We start from the raw sequence: 22,993 nt of genomic DNA, 5'->3' as shown, positions 1-22,993 counted from the left end.
TTGCTGTCTTCGTATCCAAGATAATTGTGTAGTTTAGAGTGTGTAGTTTTAGAGTGATTATCTTAATTTACCGAGGTTAGCTAGCCAGCTATTTGTCGTCCTTAACGTAGGAGACACTGCTAGCTAGCCAACAGCTAGCCAACGTCTACCGAATAGAACTTCCGCACTCAACAACCCGGTCGCATTCCGCTTCGCTCCACAGGTAGTATCACATTTTCATTTCATTTCATTTCATTACAGTACAACGGTTTGATTTGTCTGATCGTAGCTAGCTACATAGCTAGCTACATAGCCGTCTTTGTATCAAAGATAATTGTGTAGTCTAGAGCGATTTTCTAGGTTAGCTAGCCAGCTATTGTCATTCTTTTAACGCAACGTAACGTAATCAACACTGCTAGCTAGCCAGCTAGCCCCCGAATAGCAGCACTGTAGAAACTATTACACTCAACGGAACGACTTGATTAGTGTAGTGTCAACAACGCAGCCACTGCCAGCTAGCCTACTTCAGCAGTACTGTATCATTTTAATCATTTTAGTCAATAAGATTCTTGCTACGTAAGCTTAACTTTCTGAACATTCGAGACGTGTAGTCCACTTGTCATTCCAATCTCCTTTGCATTAGCGTAGCCTCTTCTGTAGCCTGTCAACTATGTGTCTGTCTATCCCTGTTCTCTCCTCTCTGCACAGACCATACAAACGCTCCACACCGCGTGGCCGCGGCCACCCTAATCTGGTGGTCCCAGCGCGCACGACCCACGTGGAGTTCCAGGTCTCCGGTAGCCTCTGGAACTGCCGATCTGCGGCCAACAAGGCAGAGTTCATCTCAGCCTATGCCTCCCTCCAGTCCCTCGACTTCTTGGCACTGACGGAAACATGGATCACCACAGATAACACTGCTACTCCTACTGCTCTCTCTTCGTCCGCCCACGTGTTCTCGCACACCCCGAGAGCTACTAGTCAAGGACCATATCACCTCCACCCTACCTGACACCCTAGACCCACTCCAGCGGAACCAAATCCCTAAGAAGAAACAAATCTACAGTGAAACAAACATGTACACTTTACACACATATTTATTGACTTTTAAAAAGACCACAGTAACATGACAGAATTTGTGCAAATGCAACGAAATCTGCTAGGGGATATTAAATGTACAACAGTAGTATTCTGTAACAAGCAATACGTGTTAAACATGAGGCACATGCAATCATGACAGCCTCTTTATGAAAGGCCTTTAACTATGGCTAAACAGTTTTCTACACATCTTATTAATTAATGATGTGGGCATACCCAGGATTTACAGGCAGGACGTTTGATCTACACATGGAGGGAAAACTTACGGATTCAGGTTTATCATGACAGCCTCTTTATGAAAGGCCTTTACTTAGGGCTAAACAGCTTCTACACAGCTCCTTAATTAATGCTGTGGGATGATGAAATTAGGTGTTTCTAGGAGGGCTTAAACAAATCTACAGTGAAACAAACACGTACACTTTACATACATATTTATTGACATTTAAAAATACCACAGTAACATGACAGAATTTGTGCAAATGCGACGAAATCTGCTAGGGGATATTAAATGTACAACAGTAGTATTCTGTAACAAGCAATACGTGTTAAATATGAGGCACATGCAATCATGACAGCCTCTTTATGAAAGGCCTTTAACTATGGCTAAACAGTTTTCTACACATCTTATTAATTAATGATGTGGGCATACCCAGGATTTACAGGCAGGACGTTTGATCTACACAGGGAGGGAACACGTACGGAGTTATGATGGAGCGGGCAAGCGTCTTTGAGTTGGTGAATTCGAAACGGATAATGGTCAGGGCTAACCGGACCCTTTATCTGTAAGAAATAGTAAACATTTTGGAATTATAACATGTGTTAAAATGTAGGTACTAAATATTTTGAATTAAATCACTGGTTTTAAAAATGTATCTCACGCTTTAACGATAGGAGAAGAGGTAATTTCATATTTCGGTTTAGGGGGGTTATTAACTTTATGGAAAACAGTATTCACACTATGTGAATTATAAACATGTACATACATAGAGAACCAACACATCAAGATCTAACAGGGATGAAATATCAGAAATATCTATTAGGAGGGATTCACTTATTCACATCTCTTTTTTAATCTGTCCTGGCAGCTAAATATTCGGGCCTGTGTGTTTGCGCTAAAGCTGTGGTAACATAGTGTTAAAGTATATGCTCCACGTTCTGTCCCTAACTAACACGTGACCACAGGAACAGGATGGACGGGCCGGAGGCCCATATTTGGACATGCACACGTCATCATGACGCAGGGTCATAAATCAATTACTTTGACGCATGCCGTCTACTTTAATCTCTCTCTTGTTCATTAACAAAGCTTTTGTAAACAGTGCTGTTGCATAACAATCAGGCAGTAGAACAACAATAATGATCACCCTCTTGACCAATCTTCCCTCCTCTTAACATTGGGTAGGATTCAGACCCTGTCAGTGTGCCAGGTGGTCATTGGGTTTGATTCAGACCCTGTCAGTGTGCCAGGTGGTCATTGGGTTTGATCCAGACCCTGTCAGTGTGCCAGGTGGTCATTGGTTTGATCCAGACCCTTTCAGTATACCAGGTGGACATTGGGTTTGATTCAGACCCTGTCAGTGTACCAGGTGGTCATTGGGTTTGATTCAGACCCTGCCAGTGTACCAGGTGGACATTGGGTTTGATTCAGACCCTGCCAGTGTACCAGGTGGACATTGGGTTTGATTCAGACCCTGCCAGTGTACCAGTTGGACATTGGGTTTGATTCAGACCCTGCCAGTGTACCAGGTGGACATTGGGTTTGATTCAGACCCTGTCAGTGTACCAGCTGGACATTGGGTTTGATTCAGACTCTGCCAGCATGGCCAGAAATGTATTCCAAGGTCAGTAATTTATAACCACAGAAGCACCACAGACCTTTCATGCATGACTAAAAACACCTAAGTATTAGATTTACTGCGATGGTCTAGTATGTCACCTCCTCAGACACCATTCACAATGCTGGCTGAGGTACGAGGAAAACATGACATATTATTTCCTAACCGTTCACAATGCTGGCTGGCTGAGGTACGAGTAAAACATGACATATTTCCTAATTGTCAAAAAATCCCCACTCCTTAATCAACTCTCACTGTTTAACCAGAATAACATGAGTTGTGTCCTTTAGACTGTTAGACTGTTAGTCCAAAAGAATATTCAGCTACTTAGATGTCATGTTTTGTGATGTTATGCTCACTATTAAGAAATCCTGAATCTATTGAAATGCCTGGAGGGGATGTGTTCATTCATAACCCATCATTTATACCTGTTAGTTCATAACCCATCATTTATTCCTGTTAATTCATAACCCATCATTTATTCCTGTTAATTCATAACCCATCATTTTTTCCTGTTAATTCATAACCCATAATTTATACCTGTTAGTTCATAACCCATCATTTATACCTGTTAATTCATAACCCATCATTTATACCTGTTAGTTCATAACCCATCATTTATACCTGTTAATTCATAACCCATCATTTATACCTTTTGCTCAAAAGGGGCGGTTCAGGCAGACTGGCACGCTCCCTGACCTTAGTTCTTACTTGGCAGGAACTGATGGGGATCCATAATAAACCCCAGGAAGAGTAGCTGCTGCCTTGGCAAGAACTAATGGGGATCCAAAATAAACACCAGGAAGAATAGCTGCTACCTTGGGAGGAACTAATGGAGATCCATAATAATCCCCAGGACGAGTTGTTGCTGCCTTGGCAGGAACACAGTCATGTGATTCTTGGTATAGAAAAGTCCAATCTTAGGAGAGTACATGAGAGGCACTATACTGTGTATCTGCAGGTGTCTATCTTGTCAAAACCACTGATACAGGAGACCCTCCACCCTCTGGTGGAATGGATCATGTCTACAGAGAAACCTAGATTCAAAGACTTGTGTATTGGGTATATGTTGTGAAGTTGTTTGATATTCCTTGTTAGATATTACTGCACCGTCGGAAGTAGAAACACAAGCATTTCACTACACCCGCAATAACATCTGCTAAACATGTGTATGTGACCAATAAAATGCGATTTTGATTTGAAATAAACGTCCTATTTATCAAAGGTGCTTTTGGCTGTGGTCAAAATTTCTCCAAAGGATTTGAATTTGTTAAAAGTCCACATTGATACAGAAACACTAAAACATGATTTAGATGTATTAAGAACAAGTTGATTGACAAAGTCATGAAAAATTGGAAGAATTGAATAAACAACATTTTGGCTATGATAAAAGATATGCCTCTGGGGTCAAAATGATCCATGTCAGAATTATGGTTCAATGCAAATGTGTAGTGGGTGGAAAGTTTGTTTTAAATTCTCACACATTAAAAACGAATCATTCAACACGGTTTCCCAAACGCATTAACAAATTTGAATTAGTTTTGTTATTGTTTGAACTGCAGATTGGTTGATTGTTGTGGCTTTGTGGCAATCTGGGATTTAAACAGAAACAAAATGCCAGCCCAAAGACCTGAGCTGTGTTTGAATATTCAGACTTACCGCTCTATTGGCGACGTACATTCAGTATGTAGTATGCTTATTAGGGCTGCAGGTTAGAGAGGGGGAGGAGGAGGAGAGGAGGTAGACGAGTGGTTAGAGAGGAGGTAGACTAGTGGTTAGAGAGGAGGTAGACTAGTGGTTAGAGAGGAGGAGGAGAGGAGGTAGACTCGTGGTTAGAGAGGAGGTAGACTCGTGGTTAGAGAGGAGGTTAAGAGAGGAGGTAGACTAGTGGTTAGAGAGGAGGTAGACTAGTGGTTAAATCAAATCAAAGTTTATTTGTCACGTGCGCCGAATACAACAGGTGTAGACCTTACAGTGAAATGCTGACTTACAGGCTCTAACCAATGGTGCCAAAAAAAGGTGTGTGTGTGTGTAGGTAAGTAAAGAAATAAAATCGTAGAAAGACATTTGAAAAAAGAGTAGCAAGGCTATATACAGACACCTGTTAGTCATGCTTATTGAGGTAGTATGTACGTGTAGGTATCGTTAAAGTGACTGTGGATATATGATGAACAGAGAGTAGCAGAAGCGTAAAAAGAGGGGTTGGTGGGTGGTGGGACACAATGCAGATAGCCCGGTTAGCCAATGTGCGGGAGCACTGGTTGGTCGGGCCAATTGAGGTAGTATGTACATGAATGTATAGTTAAAGTGACTATGCATATAAGATAAACAGAGAATAGCAGCAGCGTAAAAGAGGGGTTGGGGGGGCACACCTTGCAAATTGTCCGGGTAACCATTGGTTACCTGTTCAGGAGTCTTATGGCTTGGGGGTAAAAACTGTTGAGAAGCCTTTTTGTCCTAGACTTGGCACTCCGGTACTGCTTGCCATGCGGTAGTAGAGAGAACAGTCTTTGACTGGGGTGGCTGGGGTCTTTGACAATTTTTAGGGCCTTCCTCTGACACCGCCTGGTGTAGAGGTCCTGGATGGGAGGCAGCTTTGTCCCAGTGATGTACTCGGCCGTACGCACTACCCTATGAAGTGCCTCGGAGGCGGAGCAATTGTAGAAAGTCACAGGCCGGCTCATAGCCTGTGGCAAAAATGAGGGGACACGAACAACAGGTATAGGCCAATCAAAAAGGTTATTTATTGTAAACCAAAACTATTAACTTTAAACAAAGAAAGGGGAATGAGGTGTGAAAGTATCATAATGTAGGGTGTAGTGCAGGGATGCGTGAATTTGTGTGTTAATTTGGCTGAGTGAAAACTAAGTAAAACTACAAAGGAACAAACCAAACAAGGTCATACCTGGAGGAGCAGAGAGAGAGAGACAAGAGTGGTTAGTGAAGCAGTTTAAATACCCTGAGCCCAGGTGGCTCCAATCACTAACGACCCTCCTCTGCCTGCAGGAGGAACCGCCCCTGCAATGCAGAGGGGCCGTGACATGTCGTACCAGGCAGTGATGCAACCAGCCAGAATGCTCTCGATGTTGCAGCTGTAGAACCTTTTGAGGATCTCAGGACCCATGCCAAATCTTTTTAGTTACCTAAGGGGGAATAGGCTTGGTCGTTCCCTCTTCAAGACGGTCTTGGTGTGTTTGGACCAATCTAGTTTGTTGTTGATGTGGACACCAAGGAATTTGAAGCTCTCAAGCTGCTCCACTACAGCCCCGTCGATGAGTATGGGGACGTGCTCGGTGCTCCTTTTCCTGTAGTCCACAATCATCTCCTTAGTCTTGGTTACATTGAGGGATAGGTTGTTATTCTGGCACCACCCGGCCAGGTCTCTGACCTCCTCCCTATAGGCTGTCTCGTCGTTGTCAGTGATCAGGCTCGTCAGCAGACTTAATGATGGTGTTGGAGTCGTGCCTGGCCATGCAGTTGTGGGTGAACATGGAGTACAGGAGGGTACTGAGCACGCACCCCTGGGGAGTTCCAGTGTTGAGGATCAGCGTGGCAGATGTGTTGCTACCTACCCTCACCACCTGGGGGCAGCCTGTCAGGAAGTCCAGGATCCAGTTGCAGAGGGAGGTGTTTAGTCCCAGGATCCTTAGCTTAGTGATGAGCTTTGATGGCACTATGGTGTTGAACACTGAGCTGTAGTCAATGAACAGCACTCTCATATAGGTGTTCCTCTTGTCCAGGTGGGAAAGGGCAGTGTGGAGTGCAATGGAGATTGCATCATCTGTGGATCTGTTTGGGTGGTATGCAAATTGGAGTGGGTCTAGGGTTTCTGGGATAATGGTGTAGATGTGAGCCATTACCAGCCTTTCAAAGCGCTTCATGGCTACGGACGTCAGTGCTACGGGTCTGTAGTCATTTAGGCAGGTTGCCTTTGTGTTCTTGGGCACAGTGACTATGGTGGTCTGCTTGAAGCATGTTGGTATTACAGACTCAATCAGGGACATGTTGAAAATGTCAGTGAAGACACCTGCCAGTTGGTCAGCACATGCCCGTAGCACACGTCCTGGTAATCCATCTGGCCCCGCAGCCTTGTGTATGTTGACCTGTTTAAAGGTCTTACTCACGTCGGCTACGGAGAGCGTGATCACACAGTCGTCCGGAACAGCTGATGCTCTCATGCATGCCTCAGTGTTGCTAGCATAGAAGTGATTTAGCTTGTCTGGTAGGCTTGTGTCACTGGGCAGCTCGCGGCTGTGCTTCCCTTTGTAGTCTGTAATAGTTTACAAGCCCTGCCACATCCGACGAGCGTCGGAGCCGGTGTAGTATGATTCAATCTTAGACCTGACGCTTTGCCTGTTTGATGGTTCGTCGCATGGCATAGCGGGATTTCTTGTAAGCTTCCGGGGTAAAGTCCCGCTCCTTGAAAGCGGCAGCTCTACCCTTTAGCTCAGTGCGAATGTTGCCTGTAATCCATGGCTTCTGGTTGGGGTATGTACATACAGTCACTGTGGGGACGACGTCCTCAATGCACTTATTGATAAAGCCAGTGACTGATGTGGTGTATTTCTCAATGTCATCAGAAGAATCCCGGAACATGTTCCAGTCTGTGATATCAAAACAGTCCTGTAGTTTAGCATCTGCTTCATCGGACCATTTGTTTATAGACTGTGTCACTGGTGCTTCCTGCTTTAATTTTTGCTTGTAAGCAGGAATCAGGAGGATATAGTTGTGGTCGGATTTACCAAATGGAGGGCGAGGGAGAGCTTTGTACGCGTCTCTGTGTGTGGAGTACAGGTGATCTAGAATTTTTTTCCCTCTGGTTGCACATTTAACATGTTGATAGAGATTTGGTAGAACTGATTTAAGTTTCCCTTCATTAGGGAGGAAGTTAGAGAGGAGGTAGACTAGTGGTTAGAGCAGGTAGACTAGTGGTTAGAGTAGGTAGACTAGTGGTTAGAGGAGGTAGACTAGTGGTTAGAGGAGGTAGACTAGTGGTTAGAGGAGGTAGACTAGTGGTTAGAGGAGGTAGACTAGTGGTTAGAGGAGGTAGACTAGTGATTAGAGGAGGTAGACTAGTGATTAGAGGAGGTAGCCTAGTGATTAGAGGAGGTAGCCTAGTGATTAGAGGAGGTAGCCTAGTGGGTAGAGGAGGTAGCCTAGTGGGTAGAGGAGGTAGCCTAGTGGGTAGAGGAGGTAGCCTAGTGGTTAGAGGAGGTAGCCTAGTGGTTAGAGGAGGTAGCCTAGTGGTTAGAGGAGGTAGCCTAGTGGTTAGAGGAGGTAGACTAGTGGTTAGCGGAGGTAGACTAGTGGTTAGAGAAGGTAGACTAGTGGTTAGAGGAGGTAGACTAGTGGTTAGAGGAGGTAGACTAGTGGTTAGACTAGTGGTTAGAGGAGGTAGACTAGTGGTTAGAGGAGGTAGACTAGTGGTTAAAGGAGGAAGACTAGTGGTTAGAGGAGGTAGACTAGTGTTTAGAGACTAGTGGCTAGAGGAGGTAGACTAGTGGTTAAAGGAGGAAGACTAGTGGTTAGAGGAGGTAGACTAGTGGTTAGAGGAGGTAGACTAGTGTTTAGAGACTAGTGGCTAGAGGAGGTAGACTAGTGGTTAGAGGAGGTAGACTAGTGGTTAGTGAGGAAGTAGACTAGTGATTGTGGGTTATATTTCTCAATACCAAATTCACTAAACGAACACCTGAGAATACACACTGGAGGGAAATCTCACTGCTGCTCTGTGGGAAGATATTCAACTCTTCATCAGACCTTAAAATACATCAAAGAATTCACACATGAGATACATTTTTAGACTATGATCACTGTGGGAAGAGTTTTTCTACATCTAGCAGTCTAACTATACACCAGAGAAACACACAGGAGAGAAACCTTATAGCTGTACTCAGTGTAGGAAGAGTTTCTCTACATCAAATTATCGAACATTACACCATAGAACACACAGGAGAGAAACCTCATAGCTGTGATCAATGTGATACGCTGATAAAAGAACTCTGACTTAACATCAGAAAAAACATAGTTGTTTCATGATATCAATGAATTGTCACAATGTAGAATGTTTTAACATTGTAGTAGGAGTATTGCAATGATGTCACAATGTAGAACCTAAATGTTTGCTCCATGTTCTATGGATTTCAGCATGATGTGGATATTAGCCTCAGGGGGAAAATCCAGGCTCTGAATTTAGTTCTATTTATGAGATTTAACAAAAAGTGACTAACTAAAAAAGAGTTGTTACACTTACCACGTTGGTGACCCACTTGAATCAAAATGAAACCCATCAAAATGTAGCTAGTTGTTTTCTACAAATTGTCCTCTAACCAGTGATGTACACATTATTCCCAGATTCCATGTGGTTTTTGAGCTGTTAGTTTTAACAGGACGTGCAACCTCATCTCCCTCCTCTCGGCACAATTGATTTCAACATGATATCGATGAGTGATGACAAATAAGTGTTGTGTTCCTTTGTTTAGTGACCCCTAAATGTAAATGCATCACTCCAAAATGTAGCTGACTGTCTTCTGCAGGTTGTCCTCTAACCAGTGAGGTAAAAGATATCTCCCATGCTTGTGCAGTTTATATGATTACTATTGTGGCAGATGTTTGTGTACATGGCACATTTTCTGTTTAGGTTTTCAGTATATCACAAACTGTTTCTGCATATTGGTTATTGATCTGAAAACGTTAAAACTGTGTTTTGACATTGGGCTATCCCACCTAGCAAAATGTAATTGAAAAGACGTTGACAATAAGACTATGCCTGACGTCCAATATAAGTTCACATTGTTGTTTTTGCCTCAGCACTACACAGCTGATTCAAATGATCAACTCATCATCAAGCTTCAGGTGGTATTTATGTATTAATTTGTGGTGCTATCCTTGATATGATCCTGTTATTGTCACATGCTACACATGCACATATGTGTACCCAAGCATCTATCAATACAATGTTATCATGATTTGTTATCAGGGATATTATACTTTAGTAATCCACAATGACCTGGTGATGTAACAGTCTAATAATTATTGTCTTCCATATTCCTACAGATACCTTGTCACTGGAGATTCCTTCAAAACGATTGCCTACAGTTACCGTGTAGGGCACTGCAAGGTTGGGTGACCAGGGTCATCTGGGACTGCCTCCTGGAGGAATTCAGGTGTGTGAAGGCTACCTGTGTCCTGCATAACTTCATGAGGATGGACACGAGGACCAGGAGGGGATCTGCAGCTCGCCGCCGTGTCCCAGAGGAGAAGTCTGCTGCTCTGCAGGATGTTTCACGGATGGGGTCCAACAACGCAGCAAGAGAGGCAATCCATGTGCAGGAGATCTTCACCTCCTACTTCTTCAAAGAGGGTGCTGTTCCCTGGCAACACCTTAGACTACACTATGCACAAGCAAAGGCTCTTTTAAGAGCCATTCACATTGTAATAAGAGTATTCTTCCATTTACTTAGCTATGTCAACTGCAGTTATTAAATTCACAGTTTCTCTCCCTATGTAGGGTGCTGTTTAGGTAAGGGTGTGATGTCTGTCTGTGCAAAATACAAAACAGGCTATGTTAAATCACCCATATTGAAAAAATGTAGAACAATTAGACAACCTATAACCCACACCTACACACTCATGTATCAATCTGATTGATGGATTGTGTTGTGCAGTAAGCAGGTTCAGATGTATAACTGTGGCTCCTTCCACCTTCAAAGAATAGGCAAGAGGGCCAACCATGGAGAATAGTAAGACACTTCATTATTTCTATAACTACACTATATTGTTTGTCCTTGTGCGTCCGTTCATGTTTTTCAGCATAAAGTCCTCTGCAGCCACTTAGTGTGGTGTGGACACCAGGTGAGGCCACACACAGATTCCTGTTGAACACTGTAGCTTTAAACTACCTTATTTTCTCAATAACAGTCTCTCTCCTTCACTTCATCCCTCGCTCCCCTTCCCCCTAAATCCTCTAGGTTATATCAGCTGTGTCTGTGAACCCCTCCTGCATCTGAACTGGCTACATAGAGGACACAGCATGATCAGAGGTGAGGGGTCACTTGGTCAGGTCAACAGGAAGTATTATTAAAGAGATGCTTTACATTGAAAAACAGATAGATGCAGTAGTCCCAGAGTTAATGATCCCAGGTCAGTTTATATTATACAGGAAGTATTATTAAAGAGATGCTTTACATTGAAATACAGATAGATGCAGTAGTCCCAGAGTTAATGGTCCAAGGTCAGTTTTGCATTTCACCTCCTGATTGATGACTAACAATGTTAGAATAAAAAATAAAAACACAAGGCTTAAACATGCTCTCTCTCTCCATCTGTTTCTCGTCTGCAGGTATGTTTTGATGTGAGAGGATGCCAACCCCCAGTCCCATCATCGCCACCTCACCTGCTTTTAAGATAACCTTTGGGCTGATGAGAGACACTATTATGTAATTGTGATGAACTGAGAGAATATTTAGGTAGCACTGTGATTCATTAATCATGTGCTGCTTTCCCTGCTCCTATGTTCTTAACTCTTTCCCTTTCTGTCTTTTACACCTCTCCTTCCACCTCCTCTGTTTATATAATTCACAACAGATGCGCATTGAAGTACAGTTTGAACTTGTATTTATAATATTTGGATAATGAGCTTTTCAATAAAGCGTTTCACATTCTCTACTGGTTGAAATGAAGTGTAATATGATGAATTACTCCACCTATCCTGTGTTTATCAGATCAATGCAGATGAAGGGCATTAGATGTTGAGATGAACCAGTGTTAGAGTATTTACATGATGCATAGGAAGTGTAGTGAACTGTTTTTAACATTATATTTCTGTATATATTAATTAACTAGTTAAATCCTGTTTCTAGTCTATTAATTACAATGTGTGGCCATAGATGTCCCAGGACCAAGCTTGGTAAACACTGTTGAAGTGTATAATTGTAATACATACATGCAGACACAGAGTCATTCAAAGACTGGAATTTGATACTCCTGGTATTGGATATGATTGAAACATAATCTCAAAGACATTCATACCTGAACAGCACATTTATTTACCAAGGTAGAGTACATGATCAGTGAATATATTAAATGTACAGGCTACAATGTGGGGATCTCATGCATGGTAATAACTACATGTATATATGACTTGCATCCTTGGCACAACATGATATTATATTCTACTCAATCCATAGGCTTCATTAATGTCATTCAGGCTGTTTTGAAGTTGATACAACTGGCTATGATAGCTGAGGTTCATAGCTAGGTTCTGAACTAATATGTATACCAAACGTTCGGGTCCATTACACAGATCGGCTAGATAGCTCGCTACACATCCATACAGTATCCAAACCAGTACTGCCTGGTTTGCTGGTTGTTTCAGGAGTCCCTAAAACAACCAGAATGACAATTTCATACTCATGTCACAACACCCATAAAGCTAGCCAGCTAAATCAAGATTTTCTTAAATTAACTTTATGATAAAAAAAAGCATAATCGTTTGTCTCTACATTAACTAACATTCCTATCAACTGTATATGTTTTGCATGTTTTTTTTATAACGTTATAATCCCTTACATTTGCTTCCATCCTAGTATTTCAGTCCGCCATCTTTGATCCAGTTCAGGTCTGTGTAGGGGTAGCCCTCTCTCCTAGTATTTCAGTCCGCCATCTTAGATCCAGTTCCGTTCTTGGTAGCGGTACCCCTCTCTCCTTGTATTTCAGTCCGCCATCTTAGATCCCGTTCCCAGTGCAGGTCTTGTAAGAAGTATAAGATGCGATGAAACGTTTGACGAAAAAAATTAATCACAGAAAAAAAATATTGACTGATATGTATTTATTTAAGGGGGGCTAATGAACATTAAAGGCATGGCAACGTCTCTGATTCCTACCCTTTAACGTTTTGTCTGAAAATGTTATTTACATTTTACTCAACTGCGTTACCCACTCCAGTCAGCAGAGGGCGCTCTGCGACTTTAAGGCAATGATGCTGGTGTGACGTATAATCTAGTGGACGGAACGCTTCTTTCAACAGCAGCAACAGTTAGTCAGACACCTCGGTAGCTTGTTAGACAAAATAGACGAACCAATAAAGCTCTTTAGACGCCTTTAGTGGATATTATCCACTGTGTTTTAAACCCACGTCTGTCGTCTAGTTAGTTATCCGATTTAATTTCATATTTACGGTGTTGTTGTTATTAGTCAGGTAGCAGGCTGGTTAAGTTAGCATTAGCCTAGCTAGCTAGCATTCCAGACCATGAGTTCACTAAGCTACTCTCCTCCTGCTAAAGAAGAGGTCTGCTGGACGGAGAAAGAGGGTGTGTGGCTGAACGTTGTCGTGAAAGAGGAAGAGGAGGATGTCACAATACAAAAACAAGTATAGGGTGAGGATGTTAGTGAAAGAAGAGAAAGACGTTACTGTGAAAGAAGAGGAAGACGCGTTCAGAGTGAAAGAGGAGGAGGATGTTACAGTAAAAGAAGAGCGAAGGGGGGGTTTTAGTGAGGCTGGATATTTGGGCCCGGTTTCCCAAACGTATCTTAAGGCATCCAATGAACGGACCCTGATTAACACTAGTAAGTACTGTCTTAAATAAAGAGGCACACAACTCTGCAGTTGTTGAACTGATGTGTGGTGTTAAAGGGGAAATATGCAATAGTTACATCAATATTTGGACTTTTAAATTGTGAATTTATAGCCATTGATTCTTGAAGAATATAACACATGCCTCATGAGCTTAGTTCAACTGTTATACCCCATCAGGACCACAAATACGCTTTTTTTACTCCAATGGTTTACATTGTTTCTAAACAACACTGTATATCCTCAACATGGTTAAAACTATAATGTTGATATCATGGATGGTCAGTCCTTGCATCCATAGGTCTGTCTATGAATTTGAGAGTAGTTACATTTCTCCAGCCCCATCATCTTTTCCCAAAACTGTTTGAACTGCAGATTGGTTGGTTGATGTGTTTTTTTTTTTACATAAACAAAATGTCAGCCCTGAGACTTGGTTTGGTAAACAGCTGAGGGAAGGAGAAATGTAACCACTCTCAAATTCATAGAGAAAGCTATTGAAGCAACCGTAACCCAAAACCTAGCGACCTCGTCAAGAAGTTAAGACATCTTGACGTAACAGTTATAAGGTGTTGACTTGACAGTCGCTGGACCCAGGTTTGGTTTCAGCTCATGGCGAAACATGCCTAGATTAATCCATGATGTCATAATGATACATAGATTCAATTACATTAATGAATTGTTTTGAAACCTTTGTTTTATACCCTTCTCAAAGTTGGTGCCTTGACGGATTTGTAAAAAACAGTTTGTCATAAAACACCATTTTTATTCATTTAAATGTAACCTTTGATTAACTAGGCAAGTCAGTTAAGAATACATTCTTATTTACAATGACTGCCTTCCCCGGACAACACTGGACCTATGGGACTCCCGATCACGGCCGGTTGAGATACAGCCTGGATTCGAACCAGGGTGTCTGTAGTGACGCCTCAAGCACAGAGATGCAGTGTCTTAGACCGCTGCGCCACTCGTGAGCCCCAAAATCATTGCAAAATCATGTGCTGTCCCCAACTCAAATAAATCTTGGTCAACCAAGAGTCATCTTTTTTTTTTTTTTTTACATATCTCCCCATGTGTTTTAATAAAATCACCTATATGTACAGTGGGGAGAACAAGTATTTGATACACTGCTGATTTTGCAGGTTTTCCTACTTACAAAGCATGAGGTCTGTAATTTTTATCATAGGTACACTCAACTGTGAGAGACGGAATCTAAAACAAAAATCCAGAAAATCACATTGTAAGATTTTTGAGTAATTAATTTGATGGCGTAGCACTAAGACGTGTTTGTTGTAAATGTTGTTTTTTCCCCGTCTTTTTTTATATATATTGCAATATATTTCAATCTCTTTTTCCATTTTTAAATTAAATATGCTTCCGGCAACTTGCCTCACCCAATGTGATATGGATCTGTTATTTTTTAGATCTTATATTTAGAACCTACATCAGCAGCTAGCCATCAGAAGCTAACCAGCTAATTAGCTACTAGCTATTTAGTCATTGTTAGCCACTGCTAGCGGTCTTTAACTTTTTAGCTCAGACACCAGCCGCTTTTAGCTTGGATAATACCTGCCAGTCTGCACAGCGCAATATCAACCCTGAGCATATCGGACTGTTTTTCTCCATTACATCACCGATTCCCTGCCGTAAACTCTGGACCGTTACACCAGATAATCTGCCCATTCATCGCCATTTTACCTGTTGTTGTCTTACCTGTTGTCTTAGCTAGCTCTCCCAATCAACACCTGTGATTGCTTTATGTCTCTCTAATGTCAATATCCCTTGTATACTGTTGTTTAGTGTAGTTATCATTGTTTTATTTTACTGCGGAGCCCCTTGTCCCACTCAACATGCCTCAGAGAACTCTTTTGTCCCACCTCGCACACATGACCTCACCTAGCATAACTGGTGCCTCCAGAGATGCAACCAATCTTATCGTAAATCAATGCCTAGGTTTACCTTCACTGCACCCGCACCCTACCATACCACTGTCTGTACATTATGCCTTGAATCTATCCTACCACGGCCAGAAATCTGCTCCTTTTATTCTCTGTTCACAACGCACTACGACCAGTTCTGATAGCCTTTAGCCATTCCCTCATCCTACTCCTCTGTTCTTCTGGTGATGTAGAGGTTAACCCAGGCCCTGTGTGTCCCCAGGCACTCTCAATTGTTGACTTCTGTAACCGTAAAAGCTTGGTTTCATGCATGTTAACATCAGAAGCCTCCTCCCTAACTTTGTTTTACTCACTGCTTTAGCACACTCCGCCAACCTTAATGTCCTTGCCGTGTATGAATCCTGGCTTTGGAAGGCCACCAAAAATTCTGAAATGTCCATCCCCAACTACAACATTTTCTGTCAAAATGAGAGGATTTGCAATCTACTGCAGAGATGGCCAGCAAAGTTCTATCATACTTTCCAGGTCTAAGCCGAAACAGTTCGAGCTTCTAATTTAAAAAATGAATCCCTCCAGAAATAAGTCTCTCACTGTTGCCGCCTGTTTACAGACCCCCCTCAGCTCCCAGCTGTGCCTTGCACACCATATGTGAATTGATTGCCCCGCATCTATCTTCAGAGTTTGTTCTGTTAGGTGACCTAAACTGGGATATTCTTAACACCCCGGCCGTCCTACAATCCAAGATAGATGGCCTCAATCTCATACAAGTTATCAAGGAACCCACCAGTTACAACCCTAAATCTGTAAACATTGGCACCCTCATAGATATTATCCTGACCAACTTGCCCTCCAAATACACCTCTGCTGTTTTCAATCAGGATCTCAGCGATCACTGCCTCATTGCCTGCATCCATTATGGGTCCGCGGTCAAACAACCACCCCTCATCACTGTCAAACGCTCCCTAAAACAATTCTGCAAGCAGGCCTTTCTAACCGACCTGGCCCGGGTATCCTGGAAGGATATTGACCTCATCCTGTCAGAAGAGGATGCCTGGTTGTTCTTTAAAAGTAATTTCCATGCCACCTTAAATAAGCATGCCCCTTTCAAAAAATGTGTAACTAACAACAGATATAGCCCTTGGTTCATTCCAGACCTGACTGCCCTCGACCAGCACAAAAACATCCTGTGGCGTACTGCACCAGCATCGAATAGTCCCCGCGATATGCAACTTTTCAGGGAAGTCAGGAACCAATACACACAGTCAGTTAGGAAAGCAAAGGCTAGCTTTTTCAAACAGAAATTTGCATCCTGTAGCTCTAACTCCAAAAGGTTTTGGGACAATGTATAGTCCATGGAGAATAAGAGCACCTCCTCCCAGCTGCCCGCTGCACTGAGGCTAGGAAACACTGTCACCACCGATAACTCCACGATAATCGAGAATTTCAGTTAGCATTTCTCTATGGCTGGCCATGCTTTCCTCCTGGCTACCCCAACCCCGGGCCAACAGCTCCCCACCCCCCACAGCTACTTGCCCAAGCCTACCCAGCTTCTCCTTCACCCAAATCCAGATATATGATGTTCTGAAAGAGTTGCAAAACCTGGACCTGTACAAATCAGCTGGGCTAGACAATCTGGACCCTCTCTTTCTAAAATGATCTGCCGCCATTGTGGCAACCCCTATTACTAGTCTGTTCAACCTTTCTTTCGTATCGTCCGAGATTCCTAAATATTGGAATGCTTCTGCTGTCATCCCCCTCTTCAAAGGGGGTGACACACTAGACCCAAACTGTTACAGACTTATATCCATCATGCCCTGCCTCTCTAAAGTCTTCGAAAGCCAAGTTAACAAACAGATCACTGACCATTTTGAATCTCACCGTATCTTCTCCGCTGTGCAATCCGGTTTCCGAGCTGGTCACGGGTGCACCTCAGCCACACTCAAGGTACTAAACAATATCATAACCGCCATCGATAAGAGACAGTACTGTGCAGCCGTCTTCATCGACCTGGCCAAGGCTTTCGACTCTGTCAATCACCGTATTCTTATCGGCAGACTCAACAGCCTTGGTTTCTCAAATGACTCACTCGCCTGGTTCAACAACTTCTCAGATAGAGTTCTGTGTCAAATCGGAGGGCCTGTTGTCCAGACCTCTGGCAGTTTCTATGGGGTACCACAGGGTTCAATTCTCGGACCGACTCTTTTCTCTGTATATACCAACGATGTTGCTCTTACTGCGGGTTTTTCATTGATCCACCTCTACGCAGACGACACCATTCTGTATGTGTTAACAAACCTCCAAACGAGCTTCAATGCAATAACAAACTTCTGTGGCCACCAACTGGTCTTTAACGCTAGTAAAATGAAATGCATGCTCTTCAACCGATCTTGGCTGCACCCGCCGCCTGACTAGCATCACTACTCTGAACGATTCTGACTTAGGTATTTGTTGTTGTTGTCCACATATTCTAATGTGTCTGGTTAGACTGCATATCTCACTGGTCATCCCCAAAGCCAACACCTACTTGGGCCATCTTTCCTTCCAGTTCTCAGCTACCAATGACTGGAACGAATTGCAAAAATCGCTGAAGTTGGAGACTCTCCCTCACTAACTTTAAGCATCAGCTATCTGAGCAGTTTACTGATCGCTGCAGCTGAGCACAGCCCATCTGTAAATAGCCCATCCAGCTGCCTACCTCATCCCCATGTTTTTCTATTTTTGCTCTTTTTCACACCAGTATTTCTACTTGCACATCATCATCTGCACATCGATCACTCTAGTGTTAATTTACTAAATTGTAATTACTTCGCTACTATGGCCTATTTATTGCATTTCCTCCTTACTCCATTTGCAAACACTGTATATAGATTTTTCTATTGTGTTATTGACTGTATGTTTGTTTATCCCACATGTAACTCTGTTGTTTTTTGTCACACTGCTTTGCTTTATCTTGGCCAGGTCACAGTTGTAAATGGGAACTTGTTCTCGACTGGCCTACCTGGTTAAATAAAGGTGAAATAAAAAATGTAATCTTAACTTTATTGACAACACCCAAATGGATACTGTCATTAACGCGGTTCTTCAATAATTACACATAATTCATAATACTGTAGGAAACATTATATTAAACAGGACATTCAAACTAGCCTTACAATTATAATCCAAAGTAGTGTGAAATGCTCTCATAAGCAACCTGGAAATGGAGGTTACTCCCCTGAGTTTTCCCCCATTCACATTCAGAATACATTGTGAAAAACAAATCTTTGCTCACCATTTTTGTTCCAGGCAGATATACTACAACCATAACTATCGGTTTCCTCATTACCAGATATACTACATACTTAACTATCGGTTTCCTCATTAGCAGGTAGGAGTTTCTGCAATCAAATTGCCCTCGTACCGCAATTTTAGCAAACACAGAAAGGTGCCTATATTGGAGACCAAAAGTCGTCTGGCACACTGCTTAGAGATTCAGCAACATGAATATCTTATTTCTACCCTACAATCATTGATGTCACTACTCATGTGAAAACAAGACAAAATATGACTATTCTTGCTCATTTTAAGACAATTGTCAAATAATTTTGACATTCAGACATCAATTGTTGTATAACATCATGGCTACGCTGTTGGCATCACCTTTTACAATGGATTACCGCTGTTGTGAGCCTTTAACCATCTGTCTGACTTTGTTGTTCACACAGGAGAGAGACGGGACTACTGTGGATCCTCTGGGGAGCCTCAACAACCTCGTGATGCTGAAGAGGCAGAGAAGAGTCTCTCCAGATCAGAACACCTCAATAAACACCTGCAGAGATCCACAGGGAAGAGAACTCACTGCTGCTCTGACTGTGGGAAGAGATTCACCTCATCAGGCATTAACATTCATCAGGGAACACACACAGGAGAGAGAAGTTATAGCTGTGTTCAATGTGGGAAGAGTTTTGGTCAATCTTGCCAGCTGACTCACCAGAGAACACACACTGGAGAGAAACCTTACAGCTGTGTTCAATGTGGGAAGAGTTTTGGTCGATCTTGCCATCTGACTCAACACCAGAGAACACACACAGGAGAGAAATCATATAGCTGTGGTCAATGTGGGAAGAGTTTTGGTGGATCTGGAGTTTTGACAGTACACCAGAGAACACACACAGGAGAGACATCTTATAGCTGTGATCAATGTGACAAGAGATACTTTGATGAAAGATCTCTGATCAAACATCAGAAAAAACATGGAGTTATTTCGTGATATCAATAAAAAAATGTCACAATGTAGAATGTTTTAACATTATAGTAGGAGTATTTTAAGGAATTTCACAATGTAGAAACCTAAACGTTAGCCCCATACAATATATTTCAGCGTGATATGGATATTAGCCCTGGGAAAAATCCAGGCTCTGAATTGAAAAAGTACTATTTATGTGATTTAACAAAAAGTGACTAACACAAAAAGAGCTGTGTTACACTTACCACGTTGGTGACCCACTTGAATCAATATGCAACACTTCAAAATGTAGCTCGCTGTTTTCTACAAATTGTCCTCTAACCAGTGATGTAAACATTATTCTCAGATTCCGTGTGGTTTTTGAGCTGTTAGTTGTAACAGGACGTGCAACCTCATCTCCCTCCTCTCGGCACAATTGATTTCAACATGATATTGATGAGTGATGACAAATAAGTGTTGCGTTCCTTTGTTTAACGACCCCTACATTGAAATGCATCACTCCAAAATGTAGCTGACTGTCTTCTGCAGGTTGTTCTCTAACCAGTGAGTTTTCCATGTTTTTTTCTAGTTGTTAGTTTCAACAGCGCGAACAACCTGATTTCCCCCCTAATCGATATCAGTGATTTATTGCTACTTTCCTGGTGCTTGTTTAAAAAAGTAATATAATTATTGTGGTGGACGTTTGTGTATATAGCACATGTTATGTTTAGGTTTTCAATTTATCCCAAACTGTTTCTGCATATTGGTTATTGATTTGGAGATGTTAAAACTGTGTTTTGACATTGGGCTATCCCACCTAGCAAAATGTCATTGAAAAGACGTTGAAAATAAGACTATGCAACCAAATATTTTATTTATTTATTTACATTTCATGAAATATTTAGTAATGATGATTATTTATGCAACCAACTGACAATTTTTTTGGTACAATTATATTGACATTGCTGCCCTGCTTAAAGAATATCAGGGTTAATTCTGATATGTGCCAAACCAAATGTACTAGAGCATGACATTGGGGACTGGGTCCCGATCCAACAACATACCTATCTATTGAATCCTGAAAAGAGAGAGAAGTTCTGCAGTGAGGTGGAAAGTTACTACGGATATTGCAGGAGTTTCCTCTTGAAATAAAACATCTCTGTGGTAAGGACAACTTGGTTGCTGTTTGTCTCAAGGGTGGGCAGTGAAAAAGTTTTGTGTTTTGCATTTAGCCATTGCGTTGCCATTTATTTTGACTGCACATTTTTCCGTATTGGAGATGAGTTTTGTTTGGGCTCGTTCCAAGGGGACGAGAGTTCCCGACGCTAGTGAGTTTTAGGAAGACAACAGTTCTAGACGCTAGTGAGTTTTAGGAAGACAACAGTTCTAGACGCTAGTGAGTTTTAGGAGGTTTTTTTTCTTGTTTTTAATTTTTCACAGCCAGTAGATACCATGTTTATATTGGTGAAGTTGAAGCATTGTAGTTGATTATAATGTGAAATGGAAGTGGTTTTCTGTTGGTGGTAAGCATTCTCTTAAGGGGGAAGGTGTTTTTCCATTTATGGGCAGATTTAGTGGGTCTCATGGTGGGTGTCTTCTATGTCCCAGTTGTTACTAGTCAACTTTGAGTGGACGCTGAGAGCAAAACTTAAACATTATGTTATAATACTTTTATTGCATCAAATGGTTGTTTTATGCAACAGAATAGAGGATTCTTGTAACTATAGTGTCTGCGTTCTACTGAGGATGGGCCTCTGGGAGAAACACTGACAGGAGATTTACAATGTCTTTTGGGTGATAAAACCTAAAGAGACCACATTCCAGAGCATGAGTTAATGTTTCTGTTCTATATGGCACCAGGGAGAGATGACCTCAGGGTCAGACCCTGGTCTCTACACAAATAGTACTCTTTTACAGCAGATACTGTCTGCTGAGAATTATAAGTATCTTTCATGCAAATCTTAATATTGTGACCCATTTTATACTTCTCTTGTTTGTCATGTAGATTGAAAGGGGTGTGTCTTGGCTATAAAAGACCTTTGTACTTATGCCTCGGGGCTCTCAACGAATCATCTGGGGGTGATTCGTCGACCAGCCATCATTATCGTAGACCACTCAATTGATTCACTTTATATGTGTACGTTGTCTTGACCTGCTCCCTTATTATTAAGCGAATAAAGATTTAGTTCAAGTATAACTCTGACTTGAGTGATACATTGGTCACCTCATTTGATATCAAAGAAATCAACAACCACATTTGGCGATGGGGACGTGAATATTGACTTGGTGACTGACGTTCTGGGTAAATGACCTGGCTCCTGACGACCTGGGTAAATGGTGCACGAGAGATCCCTCTAACTTGGGATCTCAGGGAACGGAGCAGATGAACCCACCTTTGATCTGAGTGGATACCACAACTCAAACCTAGTTTTTTTTTAAAGAAAGAGGTGAGTGAAACACGCAATGTGTAGTTTTTAGAAAAGCCTCATAGGCTCTGAGTGTGTATTCCTGTGTGGAGGTGTAAACGGGGCCCAGTCAGGAGGCTCTGAGGGTGAGTCAGCTATCTGTGTGAACTGGATGAAAACTAGAATCTGTGTTTACTAACTGATTAGGTATGTTTGGGAATAGCATTGTGTGACTGATATGAGAGCTCGGAGCTCTATAGTTCCTCACGTTTTATATGGATTCTGTGAATCTATGATAAATTGTATGTGTGTATAATCGATTACTAGAGATTTGATCAAGTAATACTGGGAATATAATTAGATACAATTTTAACAATCCATATGTAGATGAATGTAGGTTTTGAGTTGGTATCTTTAATGGATCATTTGATAAAGATGAGGTTTAAGCATTACTATACAGTCTACAAAGTCTGGGCAGTTGTCTCAGAAACTGATGGGAGTGTGTCTACTTTAGGGTAAGTTACCCTAACGATGTAATTATAAAACGCTTATTGGATGTTCTTCCCAGAATGAGCGGAGTTGCTAGATGTATTGAATAAACCTTTTTCCATAAAGTTAGTGAACCAAGGTGGCTGACTAGCTGTTGATGTTGAAGAAGCGTCCCATCTACTAGATTATACATCACAGTAGCAGAATCACCTGAAAGACGGACATCGCCATCTGCTGACTGTAGTTTGTATCGCAGTTGAGAAAATACTTTGACAAAAAGCGACTGCCCCTAAAAACCAACGACTCCTTTTGAAAACGGGCAATGTAGCATCAGAAACATTTATTACTTAGGGGCAGTCGCTTTTTTTTTACTACAAAGTGTAGCTAAATATAATAACTTTGGTCATACCCACTCAGCACGTGACGTCCAATTATGGGCGATATCAGGTATGTCTGTTGTGGCTGCTTTTTCGCCCCAAATTAGCCATCCCAAATTGGGATGTGTATAACTATGTAAATGT

General features: G+C 42.0%; 1 pseudogene; it reads left to right on the top strand.

Annotated features, from left to right (window-relative positions):
• Nucleotides 1-12,917: 12,917 nt before the first annotated feature.
• LOC115128101 (gastrula zinc finger protein XlCGF49.1-like) overlaps nucleotides 12,918-22,993 on the top strand; it is a 62,343-nt pseudogene continuing 52,267 nt past the window's right edge.

This window comes from Oncorhynchus nerka, linkage group LG21 (genome assembly GCF_034236695.1).
Source record: "Oncorhynchus nerka isolate Pitt River linkage group LG21, Oner_Uvic_2.0, whole genome shotgun sequence".
Taxonomy (NCBI): domain Eukaryota; kingdom Metazoa; phylum Chordata; class Actinopteri; order Salmoniformes; family Salmonidae; genus Oncorhynchus; species Oncorhynchus nerka.
Note: the sequence above shows the minus strand (reverse complement) of the source record. Positions and strands in the feature narration are given on the sequence as shown.